Source organism: Octopus bimaculoides, chromosome 11 (genome assembly GCF_046866305.1).
Source record: "Octopus bimaculoides isolate indiv1 chromosome 11, ASM4686630v1, whole genome shotgun sequence".
Classification (NCBI taxonomy): Eukaryota; Metazoa; Mollusca; class Cephalopoda; order Octopoda; family Octopodidae; genus Octopus; species Octopus bimaculoides.
This window is the reverse complement of record NC_142938.1, coordinates 81,478,398-81,488,397: the sequence shown is the minus strand read 5'-3', so window position 1 is coordinate 81,488,397 and position 10,000 is coordinate 81,478,398. Positions and strand designations below refer to the sequence as shown.

Below are 10,000 nucleotides of genomic sequence, written 5' to 3'. Positions count from 1 at the left end.
TCCATTATAATTTTTAAGAATCTTTTTCCACTAGTTGTTCCTTAGAGATCGGACAACCGACGTATTGTGAGCGCAGGCGTGACCATGAGATTAACAAGTTTATTTTGTAATTACATGGTTCGATTCCATCCAGTAACATCTTAGCCTTAATATGCCTCACGGTTTGTTTGGAGGGTTTTCGACCTTCCTCGTGTTGGCGGTGTGGGGGAAAACAGTGGAGTACTGAAACAAGCTTCTCGGTCCGATTACTCACTTCTGTCGCAGGAATTCAAATCAATCACGAACGAAAAGTATGCTTTTCATATTTTAATATTTTAACAATGAATCCATTGAGGGCAGTTGTTGTTGCTGCTGTGGTTGTTGTTGTCGATGATGATGATGATGAGGAGCAGGAGGAGGAGGAGGTCGACGACATGGATGGCGACGATGACGAAGATGATGCCGATTCAGGCCCCAACCAGCAGAACTGGGTCTCAAAAGTTTTCCAGCGGTGATCACACAATTAATATGTAAGTCAACACTATCTAATATGCAGTTTCCTTTCTTAATAATGGAAATGTGGGAATTTAAAACCTGGCTCCTATTTCTAGCCGATAGAGCATCCAAATAGTGGCTCTCTCCTTTGTCCTCTCTAAGAATGGCGAAAACCAACAGCATACCAAAATATTTCTTGGCATTTATTGCCCTCTCTTTAATTTTCTATTCATATACTCTTGGAATGTAATTTCATTTTTTAAAGTCCTTAAAATAAATTTTAGTTGTATAATAACAACTGGTGTTGGTTAGTTTACGTCCCTGTAACGTAGCGGTTCAGCAAAAGAGACCCCATAAAAACAGCAAGCATCTTGGCTAGTTTTACACTTTGCTTTTAAAGATGCAGGTACTCCGTGGGAATCTATATAATACCTAATGTTTAAAGGGCTCTCGCATTCTTTTCTACTCTAGGTACAAGGCCCGAAATTTTTGGCGAGGGGGCCAGTCGATTAGACCGACCCCAGTACGAAGATAAAAGACAAAGTCGACCTCGGCGAAATTTGAACTCAGAACAGGGGATCTCTCACATATTACGTCTATACTTATAAGCTTTCACCGGTATTGTATGTTCAAAGGGAGTTTCGTTAGCTTGCAATAACATGTACCGTTTCTCCTGTTTTGATATACCACGCAGAAAACAGCTTAAGAATATTTCTTCCGGATATATTCGTTCTTATAAAAAGTCTTTGATTCAACAGCTGGACTGAACGTATCTTTTAAAACAGTGCGCCGTAAACTTATCTAATCTACTTACCTGATAGCAGAATTGGTGAAAGAAAGAAAGAAAAAAAGAAAGATAGGTAGATAGATAGATAGATTGATTGATTAACAGACATAGTGACAAAATGGTGTTTGTTGTATCAGTTGTCTCGCTCACTTTCCTTCTCTCTCCCCTCTTTACTTCATTCTCTCTGTCTGTCTCTCTGTCTTTCTCTCTCTCTCTCTCTCTCTCTCTCTCTATATATATATATATATATATATATATATATATATATGTATATATATATCCTTATATACATACTCGTGTATATAGTTGCAGACGTGGATATATGATACGAAGTTTGGTTCCTAATAACATGCTTTCGGATTCACTCTCACTGCGTGGCCCCTTAGGTGTCTTCTACTTTTAACCTCGGGCTGTCCAGACGGAATCTGCAAGAAACCCATCGTGTGTGTGTGTGTGTGTGTGTCTATTTGTGCTTTTGTCTCACCGCCGTTTGACACTCGGTGCAGGTGTGTTTACGTTCCTATAACTTAGCGGTTCGGTAAAAGAATTTGACAGAATAAGTACCAATCTTAAAGCAGGCTTTAAAAGAAAAATAAGTACTGGGGTCGATTTGTTCGACTGAAATTCCTCAAGGCTACTCCAGCATGGCCACAGTCTAATGACTGAAACAAGTAAAAGAGGAAAGATGTGTGTATGTGTGCACACGATTGTGTGATTGCGTCTGTGTGTATATATGTGTGTGCTTGAGAGAATCCATCACTTCACTTATTGGAATATCGAACTAACGTAACGAAGAGTTACTTTCGATTTGTTATATTTTATATTTTCCTCTAAATTTGTATTGATAGATTTCGCTTCCTTATTTATATTTTTGTTTTGTTTTGCTTGTATTCGCTTCCTTACTTGTATTTTTGTTTCGTTGTTTTGTTTTGTTTTGCTTGTTTTCTTGTTTAACCTTTTCCATCACAGCGCATGTATTTCGGCATTAGTTTAACGTTTATTTTGGAACGATTCCAAACATTACTTCAGTGCTAACCTTATTTTTGCCAAAATAATGTTTGATTTTCAATTATTTTCAATCATATTTGGAATATTAATGGTTGTAATTAAAAATAAGCATATCTATAAAAAAAAACAAGCACCGGCTGTGTCTGTGCATGTACTAATATATATATATATATATATATATATATATATATATATATATATATATATATATATATATATATATATATATATATATAATGTATGTATGTATGTACGTATGTATGTATGTATGCATATATATTGTTTGTGCATATGTACATATACACATATTTGTGCATATATATATATATATATATATATATATATATGTATATATATATATATATATATATATATATATATATATATATATATATATATATATATATATATATATATATATATGTATGTATATATATATATATATATATATATATATATATATATATATATATATATATATATATATATATATAGTGTAGTATATTGCCACTTAAGTGTGGCTGACCCCTAGGGGTGGATGTTACTGTTGCTTTTAGCCCCAGGAGGACATCTCCTCCAGCTGGCTTATCGACACACGACTGTGTCCTGTTTGCCAAGGGAGTTATCCCTCTCACCTCGACCAGCAGCACGAACGTATCCGGATTTCAGGGTTATTTCCCTTCGTCGGCGTTCGACAGCTGATGACCTTGGTGAGAGAGACAAAACCTGGCAAACCTTATATCTTCTTTTCCAGTGACATTCTTCACTGATATTGAAAAGGTGAAAACAAGCAATGTTAATTCTCTAAATGAAGTATTAACAGTAACTGCACGATAAAGTGTAGTATATTGCCACTTAAGTGTGGCTGACCCCTAGGGGTGGATGTTACTGTTGCTTTTAGCCCCAGGAGGACATCTCCTCCAGCTGGCTTATCGACACACGACTGTGTCCTGTTTGCCAAGGGAGTTATCCCTCTCACCTCGACCAGCAGCACGAACGTATCCGGATTTCAGGGTTATTTCCCTTCGTCGGCGTTCGACAGCTGATGACCTTGGTGAGAGAGACAAAACCTGGCAAACCTTATATCTTCTTTTCCAGTGACATTCTTCACTGATATTGAAAAGGTGAAAACAAGCAATGTTAATTCTCTAAATGAAGTATTAACAGTAACTGCACGATAAAGTGTAGTATATTGCCACTTAAGTGTGGCTGACCCCTAGGGGTGGATGTTACTGTTGCTTTTAGCCCCAGGAGGACATCTCCTCCAGCTGGCTTATCGACACACGACTGTGTCCTGTTTGCCAAGGGAGTTATCCCTCTCACCTCGACCAGCAGCACGAACGTATCCGGATTTCAGGGTTATTTCCCTTCGTCGGCGTTCGACAGCTGATGACCTTGGTGAGAGAGACAAAACCTGGCAAACCTTATATCTTCTTTTCCAGTGACATTCTTCACTGATATTGAAAAGGTGAAAACAAGCAATGTTAATTCTCTAAATGAAGTATTAACAGTAACTGCACGATAAAGTGTAGTATATTGCCACTTAAGTGTGGCTGACCCCTAGGGGTGGATGTTACTGTTGCTTTTAGCCCCAGGAGGACATCTCCTCCAGCTGGCTTATCGACACACGACTGTGTCCTGTTTGCCAAGGGAGTTATCCCTCTCACCTCGACCAGCAGCACGAACGTATCCGGATTTCAGGGTTATTTCCCTTCGTCGGCGTTCGACAGCTGATGACCTTGGTGAGAGAGACAAAACCTGGCAAACCTTATATCTTCTTTTCCAGTGACATTCTTCACTGATATTGAAAAGGTGAAAACAAGCAATGTTAATTCTCTAAATGAAGTATTAACAGTAACTGCACGATAAAGTGTAGTATATTGCCACTTAAGTGTGGCTGACCCCTAGGGGTGGATGTTACTGTTGCTTTTAGCCCCAGGAGGACATCTCCTCCAGCTGGCTTATCGACACACGACTGTGTCCTGTTTGCCAAGGGAGTTATCCCTCTCACCTCGACCAGCAGCACGAACGTATCCGGATTTCAGGGTTATTTCCCTTCGTCGGCGTTCGACAGCTGATGACCTTGGTGAGAGAGACAAAACCTGGCAAACCTTATATCTTCTTTTCCAGTGACATTCTTCACTGATATTGAAAAGGTGAAAACAAGCAATGTTAATTCTCTAAATGAAGTATTAACAGTAACTGCACGATAAAGTGTAGTATATTGCCACTTAAGTGTGGCTGACCCCTAGGGGTGGATGTTACTGTTGCTTTTAGCCCCAGGAGGACATCTCCTCCAGCTGGCTTATCGACACACGACTGTGTCCTGTTTGCCAAGGGAGTTATCCCTCTCACCTCGACCAGCAGCACGAACGTATCCGGATTTCAGGGTTATTTCCCTTCGTCGGCGTTCGACAGCTGATGACCTTGGTGAGAGAGACAAAACCTGGCAAACCTTATATCTTCTTTTCCAGTGACATTCTTCACTGATATTGAAAAGGTGAAAACAAGCAATGTTAATTCTCTAAATGAAGTATTAACAGTAACTGCACGATAAAGTGTAGTATATTGCCACTTAAGTGTGGCTGACCCCTAGGGGTGGATGTTACTGTTGCTTTTAGCCCCAGGAGGACATCTCCTCCAGCTGGCTTATCGACACACGACTGTGTCCTGTTTGCCAAGGGAGTTATCCCTCTCACCTCGACCAGCAGCACGAACGTATCCGGATTTCAGGGTTATTTCCCTTCGTCGGCGTTCGACAGCTGATGACCTTGGTGAGAGAGACAAAACCTGGCAAACCTTATATCTTCTTTTCCAGTGACATTCTTCACTGATATTGAAAAGGTGAAAACAAGCAATGTTAATTCTCTAAATGAAGTATTAACAGTAACTGCACGATAAAGTGTAGTATATTGCCACTTAAGTGTGGCTGACCCCTAGGGGTGGATGTTACTGTTGCTTTTAGCCCCAGGAGGACATCTCCTCCAGCTGGCTTATCGACACACGACTGTGTCCTGTTTGCCAAGGGAGTTATCCCTCTCACCTCGACCAGCAGCACGAACGTATCCGGATTTCAGGGCTATTTCCCTTCGTCGGCGTTCGACAGCTGATGACCTTGGTGAGAGAGACAAAACCTGGCAAACCTTATATCTTCTTTTCCAGTGACATTCTTCACTGATATTGAAAAGGTGAAAACAAGCAATGTTAATTCTCTAAATGAAGTATTAACAGTAACTGCACGATAAAGTGTAGTATATTGCCACTTAAGTGTGGCTGACCCCTAGGGGTGGATGTTACTGTTGCTTTTAGCCCCAGGAGGACATCTCCTCCAGCTGGCTTATCGACACACGACTGTGTCCTGTTTGCCAAGGGAGTTATCCCTCTCACCTCGACCAGCAGCACGAACGTATCCGGATTTCAGGGTTATTTCCCTTCGTCGGCGTTCGACAGCTGATGACCTTGGTGAGAGAGACAAAACCTGGCAAACCTTATATCTTCTTTTCCAGTGACATTCTTCACTGATATTGAAAAGGTGAAAACAAGCAATGTTAATTCTCTAAATGAAGTATTAACAGTAACTGCACGATAAAGTGTAGTATATTGCCACTTAAGTGTGGCTGACCCCTAGGGGTGGATGTTACTGTTGCTTTTAGCCCCAGGAGGACATCTCCTCCAGCTGGCTTATCGACACACGACTGTGTCCTGTTTGCCAAGGGAGTTATCCCTCTCACCTCGACCAGCAGCACGAACGTATCCGGATTTCAGGGTTATTTCCCTTCGTCGGCGTTCGACAGCTGATGACCTTGGTGAGAGAGACAAAACCTGGCAAACCTTATATCTTCTTTTCCAGTGACATTCTTCACTGATATTGAAAAGGTGAAAACAAGCAATGTTAATTCTCTAAATGAAGTATTAACAGTAACTGCACGATAAAGTGTAGTATATTGCCACTTAAGTGTGGCTGACCCCTAGGGGTGGATGTTACTGTTGCTTTTAGCCCCAGGAGGACATCTCCTCCAGCTGGCTTATCGACACACGACTGTGTCCTGTTTGCCAAGGGAGTTATCCCTCTCACCTCGACCAGCAGCACGAACGTATCCGGATTTCAGGGTTATTTCCCTTCGTCGGCGTTCGACAGCTGATGACCTTGGTGAGAGAGACAAAACCTGGCAAACCTTATATCTTCTTTTCCAGTGACATTCTTCACTGATATTGAAAAGGTGAAAACAAGCAATGTTAATTCTCTAAATGAAGTATTAACAGTAACTGCACGATAAAGTGTAGTATATTGCCACTTAAGTGTGGCTGACCCCTAGGGGTGGATGTTACTGTTGCTTTTAGCCCCAGGAGGACATCTCCTCCAGCTGGCTTATCGACACACGACTGTGTCCTGTTTGCCAAGGGAGTTATCCCTCTCACCTCGACCAGCAGCACGAACGTATCCGGATTTCAGGGTTATTTCCCTTCGTCGGCGTTCGACAGCTGATGACCTTGGTGAGAGAGACAAAACCTGGCAAACCTTATATCTTCTTTTCCAGTGACATTCTTCACTGATATTGAAAAGGTGAAAACAAGCAATGTTAATTCTCTAAATGAAGTATTAACAGTAACTGCACGATAAAGTGTAGTATATTGCCACTTAAGTGTGGCTGACCCCTAGGGGTGGATGTTACTGTTGCTTTTAGCCCCAGGAGGACATCTCCTCCAGCTGGCTTATCGACACACGACTGTGTCCTGTTTGCCAAGGGAGTTATCCCTCTCACCTCGACCAGCAGCACGAACGTATCCGGATTTCAGGGTTATTTCCCTTCGTCGGCGTTCGACAGCTGATGACCTTGGTGAGAGAGACAAAACCTGGCAAACCTTATATCTTCTTTTCCAGTGACATTCTTCACTGATATTGAAAAGGTGAAAACAAGCAATGTTAATTCTCTAAATGAAGTATTAACAGTAACTGCACGATAAAGTGTAGTATATTGCCACTTAAGTGTGGCTGACCCCTAGGGGTGGATGTTACTGTTGCTTTTAGCCCCAATATCAGTGAAGAATGTCACTGGAAAAGAAGATATAAGGTTTGCCAGGTTTTGTCTCTCTCACCAAGGTCATCAGCTGTCGAACGCCGACGAAGGGAAATAACCCTGAAATCCGGATACGTTCGTGCTGCTGGTCGAGGTGAGAGGGATAACTCCCTTGGCAAACAGGACACAGTCGTGTGTCGATAAGCCAGCTGGAGGAGATGTCCTCCTGGGGCTAAAAGCAACAGTAACATCCACCCCTAGGGGTCAGCCACACTTAAGTGGCAATATACTACACTTTATCGTGCAGTTACTGTTAATACTTCATTTAGAGAATTAACATTGCTTGTTTTCACCTTTTCAATATCAGTGAAGAATGTCACTGGAAAAGAAGATATAAGGTTTGCCAGGTTTTGTCTCTCTCACCAAGGTCATCAGCTGTCGAACGCCGACGAAGGGAAATAACCCTGAAATCCGGATACGTTCGTGCTGCTGGTCGAGGTGAGAGGGATAACTCCCTTGGCAAACAGGACACAGTCGTGTGTCGATAAGCCAGCTGGAGGAGATGTCCTCCTGGGGCTAAAAGCAACAGTAACATCCACCCCTAGGGGTCAGCCACACTTAAGTGGCAATATACTACACTTTATCGTGCAGTTACTGTTAATACTTCATTTAGAGAATTAACATTGCTTGTTTTCACCTTTTCAATATCAGTGAAGAATGTCACTGGAAAAGAAGATATAAGGTTTGCCAGGTTTTGTCTCTCTCACCAAGGTCATCAGCTGTCGAACGCCGACGAAGGGAAATAACCCTGAAATCCGGATACGTTCGTGCTGCTGGTCGAGGTGAGAGGGATAACTCCCTTGGCAAACAGGACACAGTCGTGTGTCGATAAGCCAGCTGGAGGAGATGTCCTCCTGGGCTAAAAGCAACAGTAACATCCACCCCTAGGGGTCAGCCACACTTAAGTGGCAATATACTACACTTTATCGTGCAGTTACTGTTAATACTTCATTTAGAGAATTAACATTGCTTGTTTTCACCTTTTCAATATCAGTGAAGAATGTCACTGGAAAAGAAGATATAAGGTTTGCCAGGTTTTGTCTCTCTCACCAAGGTCATCAGCTGTCGAACGCCGACGAAGGGAAATAACCCTGAAATCCGGATACGTTCGTGCTGCTGGTCGAGGTGAGAGGGATAACTCCCTTGGCAAACAGGACACAGTCGTGTGTCGATAAGCCAGCTGGAGGAGATGTCCTCCTGGGGCTAAAAGCAACAGTAACATCCACCCCTAGGGGTCAGCCACACTTAAGTGGCAATATACTACACTTTATCGTGCAGTTACTGTTAATACTTCATTTAGAGAATTAACATTGCTTATATATATATATATATATATATATATATATATATATATATATATATATATATATATATATATATATATATTTATTTATTTATTTATACATATATACATGCTTGTGCATATGAATGTGTAGTGTTAGGTTAGATATTTCTCTATATAGAATTATAGAATTAGTAATAGATGAATGTGTAATTATGTATGTGTAGGTATCTAAGCATATACATATGTTCATGTGTATGTGTGTACATATAATTTATATGTATACATGTTTATTTACATATATTTCATATATCTATATATGCATATATATGTCGCCATACATACACACACATATAACATCCATGCATGCATATATGTACATTCGTTTGTCCGTATGTGTGAATGTTCGACTTCTCAAATCTGTAGTGTATAAACAATCGATTGCACAAATGAACTAAAAAAATCAATGAGAATTGTACATCACCCAACCTAAAGACAATGCATAGTTGTTATGCCCCCTCCAACGGTAATGTATATTGATTCATTACGTATACATGACTTCGTGCATATGAAATAAGCAAAACGTATGTATTAGATGTTTACATCTAACGCAAGAAAGCATAACGACGTCAGGTAAGAGAAGTGAGGACAATTGGGAATGGAAACCGAATCTTCGAAGGGACTTCACCAATAATAATGCTGTCTAAGTTAGTTGAAGCAAGGCAGCACATTTTCAATGAGAATAGTTGATTTCGTCAATATCAATACTTGACTATCGATCATCGAAAGATAAAATTCCTAAATGAATATATTTTCGTTGTATTTGAACGCAGAATGTTATGCGGCAACGCATTACGGCAAGGCTTTTTTTGTTTTGTTTTTCTGGGTCCCTACCATCTGTATGTCTCTCTTGCACACCAGTTCCAATAATGGTCACACTTTTGAGGGAAAAGCATGGTTATTGATTATCAAATTCCAAGTACTTCTCGCATCGATCTGTGGATGATATGATTGAATGTATCAGTAATGTCGATATTTGAGTTTAAAGTGTAGAATAGATACAAAGTCCCTGCTCACCCACCACTCTACTGCTAGGTTAACCCTTCCATATTCTATGGTTATTTTCTCGGGTACAATTACTATCTATAATGTTATTATTCTTAGAACGATATGTGATACGTTTTCGATATGGATAAGGATGGAACGAAACAGAAGTCGTAATTGTAATTTTTAGCGTAATGAAACCAAGTTAGATTAAGGTTAGTCTTTTACGAGTTTAGGAATAGCGATAGAACTCCGGAAGGTGCTTGAAAAATAAGATGTGTTACCTTAGTTCACTGGGAGTGAACAGCTGACATTGTAGTACATCTC

At 40.6% G+C, this 10,000-nt stretch overlaps 1 protein-coding gene across 1 annotated transcript in view; it reads right to left on the bottom strand.

Annotated features, from left to right (window-relative positions):
* LOC106874780 (cholecystokinin receptor type A) overlaps positions 1–10,000 on the bottom strand; it is a 191,307-nt gene that overhangs the window by 921 nt on the left and 180,386 nt on the right. The window lies entirely within an intron of this gene.